Source organism: Rhipicephalus sanguineus, chromosome 8, assembly GCF_013339695.2.
Source record: "Rhipicephalus sanguineus isolate Rsan-2018 chromosome 8, BIME_Rsan_1.4, whole genome shotgun sequence".
Taxonomy (NCBI): domain Eukaryota; kingdom Metazoa; phylum Arthropoda; class Arachnida; order Ixodida; family Ixodidae; genus Rhipicephalus; species Rhipicephalus sanguineus.
In genome coordinates this window covers 30,656,764-30,664,716 of record NC_051183.1, presented here as the reverse complement: position 1 = coordinate 30,664,716, position 7,953 = coordinate 30,656,764, and the positions used below count along the sequence as shown (strand labels likewise).

Here is a 7,953-nt window from a genome sequence, read left to right as displayed (position 1 = left end):
AATGCACCTTTCAGGGGATGTGCCTTAAAAGCACATGCCATGTTTGATTTTATTTATTTATTTATTTATTTATTTATTTATTTATTTATTTACTTACTTACCCTCAGGGCCAATACGGCATTTTAGAGGTTGGAGGTTACGTGCAAAGCGGGTTAATACAATGAACTGGAGTTAACGAAGCAAGCAACAGAAAATGTATACAAAAACAAATGGCACGTAAATGTACAATGTTTGCTACGTCGCTCATTAATAACTGGTGATCACCAATGGTGACCGTCGAGGCACGAAAGCGATGCCACTCATTTAAAGAGCGCGTTATAAATCAATCCAAGGCTTTGGATCGGCATGATGGAATGCCTACCGTATGAATATTATCTAGTCTGGGGAATACGTACGGAGGCGCAGATATAAATGTGTTGCGTAGTTGCGGGCTTAGCAAATAACTTATGAAAGAGGCACAGACGGAGCATTTTGCGACGTGATAACAATCAAATTGATAGCTCCCCTTACCAATTTTTTAGTCTCACGTTTGAGCTACTTCAGTAAACTCTATGTCATCAAAAAAAACATCTTTGTATCATAAAGAGCATTACATTTCGCTTCGTGCTTATTCCCACGTTATCAAGGAGAATGTTTACATAGGTCTTTACTTCATCAGTATTTGTTCGCTGCCCCCTGTATTTCTGTGGACCCCTGCAGAGCTCGCTAGTAAAACAATGCCCTTTGCCATACACAAGCTCAGTCATCCTCTATTTCGACATTTACCCATTACGCAAGCAAGGTAAATACAATTTTATTTACATTTTTCTAGCTCGCTTTTCCTGCCCCTAACACAAAGCCCGAACAATGGAGACAGTGGACCTTCTTCCTTCGGTGCTTCGTGAATTCCCACCGATTCTTTCCTCAATAAGAATACTGCAAACATTAAAAAAATCTTTAAATTGTTGCTTATCACGCAACAAAAGGAGACTCCAAGGTTTGTTTACGTGCATTGCTGCTCCAAATCAACGAATTGATGTTTCAGTTTTACCAGCCTGAAAAGTTTCGTGTGATTTTGTCCAGAAGCTGACTTTTCAGGGGAAAAAAAAGGTTATAGTTTTATAAACATATTTCATTCATCTCATGCCCGGCTTAGAACCACTCGAAGATATGTATACAGTTCATTTTGCAACGCTTGGTTTAATACTTCGAAATCTGTAGAGTCCCATGTGGTCGAAGTTGCAGCCTGAAAATGCAAACACGTCGTCATCTATTGCGTTCTCCTGCTCTGCTGCGCTCCTTACACAAGAAAAAGTGATAGATTCTCTGTCTCTGCCTACATATCATTGTAGGTCAGCACGGTTGCCGGCTACGGTTTTCCGTGCCTATTTTTATTCGCTCGTATGACTAAGTAATCGTGGAACCAGTTTGCAGTACAGGTAGCAAGGTTGTACACGTATGCATCTCTACTGGACCTCAGCGGTCTATTTTGCTTGATTCGCAGAAAGTGTGTTTATTTATTTATTTATTTATTTATTTATTTATTTATTTATTTATTTATTTATTAATTTATTTATTTCAACATACTGCCAGACTTGAAGGGCTATCGCAGAAGTGGAGGCAGAATACAAAAATTGCAATACAACATAAAATATACAGAACATGAAGATCAGTGGTTAGTAATGTGCAAAACTAATTCATCAAGCGGTAAAGATTTAAGATGGTCGGGTAGAGCATTCCCAATTTCAATAGTGCGGACAATAAAGCGTTATTCAAACGCATTTTTCGTCGATTAAAAGAAGACATGTTCAGCTCATGATGACGCCTGGTGGATGTTAGTTTAGCGGGTGGGATGTAGTTGCTGAGTAGAGGAAATCGTGGACAGTGAATGATAGTGTAAAGAAACTTCAACAATTCACCGTGACGACGAGAACAGAGACCAGTAATGTGAAGACTTTGAAGATGAGAACCAGGTGAAAAATACCTGTCGTAGCGGCGATATATAAAGCGTATTGCTTTCTTCTGGAGAGATTCTATTGTTCTGATGTCAGATATTTTGTGAGGGGTCCATATGACACAGCCATACTCTAGTATTGGACGAGCCAGGGTATTATATGTAAGTAGCCTTGTGTTTTTTGGGGGCGAACGTAGAGTACGTTCTAAGTACCCTAGCCTTCTAAGGGCACGGTTACACATGACTTCAATGTGATATGACCAAGACAGATTCTTAGTAAACGCAAGGCCTAGATATTTGTATTGAGACGCATTTTCTAGAGGCGATCCATTCAACAAATAATCAAAGGAAGAGGGAAGAAAACGTTTAGTAAATGACATGCCCCACCATGACATACGCAGGTGCGCATCATTAAAACATACAGACTAAAAAAAATAATCACCGGCTCAGTCTCAAGGTGACTCAATTACGGGCAGGGTTGCCAGGTCAAAAAGACGAAAAACATCCAATAAATAGGAAAAACTAGCCAAAGTGTAGCCAACTTGAGCCACGGGCAGTACATGTAGCTAAAAATAACCACGCGTGTGTGAAAACAAATGCGACAATGCCATTTAATAGGCTGAATGCAATAGCCTTTTGGTGGAAATGTGAGTATACGCAGAAAGAACCCTTGAAAATTGTATCTGCTGAGATCAGGAGCATAAATTGTTGACTTTAGAAATCATTCCGTACAGGATGACGAAGTTTCTTGCGCTGATGCAGAAATGACACTTTTTTTCACGCGTTTTGTATGACTCGCTCCCTACCAGCCTTGAAGCGACAATAAAAAACGAGAACTGCATGAATGTGCTCAACAACATGTGCTCAACATGTGCTCAATAGTTGTGCTCAACAGAATGTGCTCAACAGTTGCTGTAATTAAAGCGTAAGCTGTAGTCACTTCGCAACCGATTTTCGCTCGATGACGAAGCCCGAGCATTTAGCCTCTTTAAGCCTATGTTTACACAGAGCAGGTCCGGCGATATCGCCCTTCTGTCAATCCTCCGTACAAACAAAACCATTGAACATTACTTTTTACAATGCCACCGATATTCATTACTCAGAAAAGCTACCTCTTAGACTGGCAACGAATTGAAAACCTTTCTAAACGTGCTGCACCACGGAGCTCGTTGCATGCCGGACCAGGCATCTGGCCACGGTAAAGGACCATGTTGAATCCGATCCGGCGTCCCATGCCGCAGTTCTGTAGCGGTCCGCCCGATAGCCGCAGCCAATGACAATGCGGGAGACATGTGACATCACGCCGCTCGGGGCACCCGTGGTGCCGGTCCATTCTTCACCGGAACGATCACTTTGGCCAAGGCGAGCCAAGGTTCGAGACATTTACTGTCCATCGCCGCTCTTTGCGACTATAAACATTGACTTCAATTAGCTTGTGACGAGAAAGAAATCCCGATTTATTAAAGTGATGTTTGAAGTGTGTCATTTCTGCAACAGCGCACCCGTTTGCAAACCACTAGCGAGGTCGTGATCAACGATGTGGGGCCAATTTGCATGTAAAAAGCGATACCGGCCGCCTCGCCTCACTTGTTCGCTTCGATTCCACATTTGCTCTTCACGTCGAAGGCGTTGAGAAAACCAGTTTTATAGCTATGCGCGTGATGCGGGAGTATAAAGCTTAGCCGTGTTGGCAAAAAAATGAAAAGAAAAGCTCACGGGTCTCATGCATTCGCTTAAGACGACTCGAAGGCGAAAGCCTTCTTTTCTTCATCGTCAATGTTTTGATGCAGCCCCGCCACCCTTCGAAAGCTTTCTGCACCTAACGTGGTTTTGCACTGCCTCAAAGATCGGAGGCACCTCATCTGGTTTCGCATTGCCTCCGTGATCGCAACAGCTTTGACCGAGCTACAACGTGACGTCACCAATTTTGGTATCTGTGACGTCATCATGACGTCACATGGTGACGTCATAACGTGATCATTTTTTTGCATCACTCGTCCCCGGCGCCGCGGGACGCTGACTCCGACAGTCAAATTTCGCCTTTGATGAGGCACTTAAGGCTCTCGCCTTAAAAAGCGCTCTATGACCTGCTTGCACTTCATTGCGAACGGCGTAGGTGACGGCTTGCGTCCGTATCGCTAGGCCTGCCGCTCGGTGTCGTGAGTGACGGCTGGCTGTTGCCATGTGCTTTCAGCTCGCGAAGGCATAGCTTTAGTTATTATTTTCTTATAGAACAAAGCATAGCTATGCAAGGTTGTTTTGTACTCAATGAAGATTACACAAAGTTTTCCGAGCTCGCGTGACGAAGCTCCGGATAAACGCTGAGCCTGTGGCTGGTTGCTCGCTCGCCCCGTAGATCCTGAATCGTCGTACGCCGCATGCCGGATCATCCGACACCGCACGTGTGTAATAATATAATTGTTGTGATTATATGTGCGAGGAACACGATAGAGAATTGATAAACGCCTTAGTGGAGAGCTCTTCAAAATTTCGACCATCTGTGGTTCTTAAACGCGCACTTAAAGCTATGTACATAGGGCTCTAGCATTTCGCAAAGACCTGTTCGCCGCCGCGCCTGCTTTGTTCTCGCCGCTCTGCGCTGCCGACGAAGCCCTTATGGTCATTAAGACGCCGCCGCCGCCGCCGCCGCCGCCGCCGCGCAATAATTGCGGCCGCGCCGCCCTTTCTCTTGTCTTTCATCTGAAAGGGAAATCTGAACTTTAAGTACATTACTTCAACGGAAGTTGTAGATCTCTCGCCTCCAAAAGTCTCGCGAGTATTGCATGACCTCAATGGTGCGGCGTCCTCCAGCATTAAAGAGGGAAGTCCCAACTCACTGGAGAGCATATTGTCACGTGGTCGTGACGTCGACGAAGACCGCAGGCGACATGTCCTAGATGAAACTCGTTATTTGGTCGAACTTGTGGCCGAGAAACGGAAAGTTAATTTACAGCAATACACACAGTATGCACTGATAGCGGCGAACAGAGCGTCGGCCGTCAATGAACTGACAAGCGGTGAAGCGCGTCGGCATTTATACATGTGCCGTCGAATATTCAAGCGCTATCGCTGGTTGTCGCGCAAGCTCTAGAATAAGCTGGAGTGTTCGCGTCTAGCGCGCAATAATAACAAAACGATCTACAATAATCGCGAAGCTTCTCGAACAATGAGGCGCGGTTTGCGCTGAGCGTTGCTGACAGTCTTTGGTGGGCGAAAACCGAATACAGCGAAAGTGGTAATAAGAAACGCACGTGGCGATACCTCTGGCGTCTTGGACCTACTACACTATGCATATATAAATAAAACAGATAAATATATCAACGCGTTTGTGAAGTGTTGATTTCATTTATACTCGCGTACATTGATAAATAAATATACAAGTAATGACAATTAACAAGGTGCCGGATCACTTGAATTCTTCAAACGGGCGAACTGAACACAGCACTGAAAAAAGGCGATGCTGCTTCTATGGTTTTTGCACATCTTTGTATTGTGATAGCAATTATATGGACACTCTGGATATGTTTTTGCCGTGGCCGCTATCGATAAGTCCAAATCGATAACATCGCTCGGCGCATTATATGTTCTACGCGCTAGTAAAAGCGCCCGAGCGCAGCAGAGGAATGCGCCTGAAGTGGAGATGAAATGAGTCGACGATCTCCGTCGCACGGAGGGTGCATGTGATAACGTCATCCTGCGTGCGAGGCCTACCATCAGGGCTGCCAGGTCTAAAATACAAAAAATGGCACAGAAATTGGGAGAGAGAGAGAGAACAACTTTATTGGTTCGATCCGGCAAAACAGGGCCCTGAGGGGATAGGGATGGAGACTCTTGCGTGCCCGCTTGCCCTACGGAGGCGGGGGCCGTACTACAAGCCCGAAGGCGAGCACTGGCCCAGAAATTGGGAAAACTATTCAGAAAGCAGCCAGCATGAGCCGATGGCAGTAAACGTAGCCAGAAGTAGCCATGCGTGTGTGAAAACAACTGCGACGTTTTTTTTTTTTTTCATTTAAATGATTGAATGCGAGAGCCTTTTAGTGGAAATGCAAATCAGAACAGTGAAAACACTTCGAAATCATAACTGCTGATATTAAAGCATCAATTGTTGACTGTAGATACAGTTTCGTGCGGGATAACGAACTTCATTGCGCTGTTGCAGAAATTGCATCACCTCACGCTCCGGGTGGGACTTTTCCTGAAAGGACTAGAAGTACCACCCTTGTGCCGGCAACAAAAATGATGATTGCATGAGTTTACTCAAAATCACAGTTTCAATGATTGAAGCAAAAATTTTAGTCTGTTTGGTAATGTTTCCTCGGGTGATGACGAATTCGCAGTATTTATTACTTCCGTGTTGCAGTCCGAACCTAATTCTAAAAAATAACACTGACAGTTCACCGGATATCGCATTTCTAATGTCGATGAGGGCAGACATTCCTGGATGCGGAGTGCTTTCGATTGCCCTGTTCGCTTACGATTACAGTCTACAGTGGCGTTCAGCAATAGATGCTCAGCAAAATCAGGCCCCGCGCGACTGTTTTTCCCTGATTTTCAGCAATGTATCCAAAAGTATTTTCTTTTGTGTAATGCAAGCGCTAAATTCAAATTCATGAGCTGGAAGCACACGCTCATCGACATGTTTTCACACCGTATACTCGAACGCGAGCAGCTGCGACGCCACAACATATTAATAATTTTTGTTCAAATTGAGCGAACTTGAGCCAAAAAGTAGCCAAGTAGCCATGACGTATTTTTCTGCCGCCATTCCCTATTCCCCAACCCCAGTGCAGGGTAGCATACCGGATGCAAACTTCTGGTTAACCTCCCTGCCTTCCTCTGCTCTTTCTCTTCTTCTTCTCTGCCGCCACCGTCCTAGAAAAGTAACGAAATTGGAGCAAAGTATCCAAACCTGGCAAACCCACCTGCCGTCGATTGCTCCTCAAGCATAGAAGCACCACGCGCTTGTCTTTCGTTGGGCGAAGGAGCTGAAAGGGCCGCCAGGGGAGGGGGGCTGCATCGCTCGAGCAGCAAGAACTGCGAACTTTGGTCATAAGGACGCGGTTGCGAGTGCTTGCGCGTTCGCTATCTCAGCAGACATGAGCATGCGGGTCGTGTACCCGTTTGCTGTGACGTGCTGTGACATGCTGCGACGTGCTGTAATCTCGCCACTTCGCGTTCAGGCGACAGACTGTACGTAAACCGCTTCTCTCCCGGGAGCGGCAATATTTCATTACAGCAGCTTTTTGTAGAGTTACGCGAGATTGGATCCAAAAGAGTTAGCTGCTAGCCTCACTTCGCATACCATTACGATTTGTCACTTTCGCATTCATTGCTTCCTCCTTTCAGTGGAACTGTGATTTTTTTCTGCATTGAGGAGCTAATTTCTCTCTCCCCGCTCACCTTTCTAATGTATCCTAGTTCAGGGCTCCGTAAATTTCGTCCACTTTTGAGTCTTTGACGGGCGTAGAAATCTAAATACGCGCGCCTCCAGCATCTCGCCTCCATCGAAATGCGACCGCCGTGACCGGGTTCGAATCCGCAACTTTCGCTTCAGCAGATGAGCACAGTAATCGGTGCACCAACGGGGTGGCTAGCAGTACTCTCTTACAGCATTTGAGGCATCTTGTGAGAGGACGATATCATGAAGGGCCAGTTGGTACATGTTACTGCGATAAAAACAGCACGAAAACGGGACGGCAGGTAAGAATCAAACAACACAGCGCTTGCTTTGTTTGATCCTTAACCACCGTCCCATTTCGCGCTGCTTTCCTCGCAGTATCTTGTGACAGCTGTAGCTATTGTAAGGTCAGGGGCATAAGGTCAGAGTTTCAATCACGATTTTCACGTTGCCAACAAAACCTAATCCAGGTATGCTGGCTGAAGAGCCCCGAATAACTGTGCAGAAGGGAACACTGATGCCCGAAATTACTGAGGCAGTTAGCAAACGCGGAGCGACGGGTGGCGAAGCGAAGGAATGCTGAAAGATGTTCTGCGATCAAATCCAAGAAAGAGAGATAGAA

At 45.5% G+C, this 7,953-nt stretch overlaps 1 protein-coding gene across 1 annotated transcript in view; it reads right to left on the bottom strand.

Moving 5' to 3' along the window:
- LOC119401630 (zonadhesin) overlaps positions 1-7,953 on the bottom strand; it is a 297,434-nt gene that overhangs the window by 158,578 nt on the left and 130,903 nt on the right. The gene's annotated exons all lie outside the window — the stretch shown is intronic.